This window comes from Grampus griseus (genome assembly GCF_964374135.1).
Source record: "Grampus griseus genome assembly, chromosome: X".
Classification (NCBI taxonomy): Eukaryota; Metazoa; Chordata; class Mammalia; order Artiodactyla; family Delphinidae; genus Grampus; species Grampus griseus.
The window spans coordinates 75524672-75526676 of NC_138999.1; the positions used below are offsets into that span (position 1 = coordinate 75524672).

Sequence of the window (2005 nt, forward strand, 5' to 3'; positions counted from 1 at the left end):
GCATTTTTAAAAGCAAGATGAAGGAGGGGAGTCGCAGGATGTATGATCAGCACACAATTGTCTGATTTGTTGATGGTGAGGTAACAGGGTGGTGTCACAGAGGTTAACATCAATCCTCAGGCTCCATTAGGTCTGCGTCTACATGCTCATGGTCATCAAGTAGTTAACTTCCTCCATTTGGTGGGGGTTTAGCATCTGTAAATCAACTCAGTGTCTGCCTCAGATACTGTTATCTATGTATTTCAGGGAGGAACTAAGGATTCCATGACTGTCATGGCTGATTTACTGTTTAAATTGTTACCAGTTCACCTGGCCCAACTGCTACTTTTGTCACTACATGGTCACATCCTTTCAATCATTAATTCTTGAGTCAGGCTTTTGTGACTCAGGGGAGCCCTGAGAAACTATGGCTTTTCTGCAGACAAGAGGCAGGCAGAGGACCTGGAGCGTGGGTCTTGCCCAGTTACAAGGATATTGGTTAATACTAATCTTGTTCAAAATCAACACCCAAAGTTTCTTCAGAATAAAGTGGACACCTGACTAGCTTTGTAATCTTCATTGTTTGTCCTCACCGTTGTCAGTTCTAAAAGACTCACATTAAAAATTATCTCTCTGGTTGGTGGAACTGCTCTCCTTATCCTAAAGCCACCACCTCCTCGTTCTTGCTTTCCTAATGCTAAATCAATAACGAAAACTTAGTTAAAACTGGTCTCACACTCACCCAAACCCCCAACCTTACCCCCACTCACCAATCCCTCCTCCACCCTTGTTTCCACCTGCAGACTTGCTCCACCACCTCCACACACCCTGATACATAGGAGGTGTTACCACATATGCCCAGAGGATGGGGAGCCCTCCTTTCATAGAAAGCTGACAAAAGATAACCAATTAAACTGCCAGCTTTAATAAGGTGATGGGATTATCATTTATTTTTAAATTACATGGCGTATTTATTAGTCCATTCCCGAGCAATTCTGTCATACTTCCTCCTATCCTTTGTGTAGATCTTAGCAATTTCTGGAACCAAAGAATCATCTGCGTTGGTGTCGCACAACAGGGAGTAAGTGGATAACAATACTTTGGAAATTGTCAGTGCTGGTGATCACTCAGATCTAAGGATGTCCAGACAGATGTTTCTGTTTCTTTTAATGTTTGGATGGTAAATTCGGGTGGTGAATGCGATCTTGGGTGGTTTGAATGGGTAATTGGAGGGAAACTGGACCTTTAGGAAGAAGACTCCTCCCTGGTAGGGGCTGTCATTGGACCCCATTATGGTCGCATGCCAGTGGAACATGTCATCCCCCACTAGCCCTGCTGAGCTCTGGGCGGGGGTGGGGGTGGGGGTGGGGTGGGGGTCGCGGGACAGGTCGAGGAGCTCCTTGTGGATGCACTTTAAGGCCATCATCTGTGACACGTGGCCAATCCTTGGCGCTGGGCCTGGCAACAGGTAGAAGACGATGGTGGTGATCATGGGGTGGGAGGAATGGTGACAGACGGCGCAGGTAGATGGGTGGACTGAAGGCCGGCTGCAGCGTCGAGGGGGGCGTCGTGGGAGGCGGATGGTGGCGGAGAGTGGGAGAATGGGACTGAGGAGGGAGTCGGGCGCTCCACCATACCTGATGCGCCACTGGACGCTAGTAGCTCGTGGCCACCGCTTCCTCCTCGGCGCTCTCCTGAGCTGGAGGCCACGCAGCCCGGAGGCCGCGCCGCCCCAAGACACAGCCGCCTGGAGACATTGCTAGTGCCGCCGCCTGGGGGGGACCCGCTCAGTGAGGTCACAGGGGCCACGCTGATGAGGCTGCGTGGTGTCTCCCAGGGCGGGTGCCTCAGGGAGTGAGGTGGGTGGGGTGGGGTGGGCAGGGTTTACGTTAGAGGGGGGAAGGGCGGGGAAGTGAAGGAGGAAGGGACCAGGTAGGGGGGCGTGGAAGGGGGCGGAGGCATGGAGGGGGATCGGGGGTACAGGGGTCTGGGGAGGGATTGGGGGGTGGAGGGGCCGGGGCTCACC

The 2005-nt window shown here is 52.3% G+C and overlaps 1 pseudogene across 1 annotated transcript; it reads right to left on the reverse strand.

The window, feature by feature from the left end:
• Positions 1-937: 937 nt before the first annotated feature.
• Positions 938-1402, reverse strand: LOC309839757 (ubiquitin-conjugating enzyme E2 D2-like; annotated as a pseudogene). Its single transcript has one exon. The product of its transcript is annotated as a ubiquitin-conjugating enzyme E2 D2-like (transcript).
• Between the last annotated feature and the right edge of the window lie 603 nt (positions 1403-2005).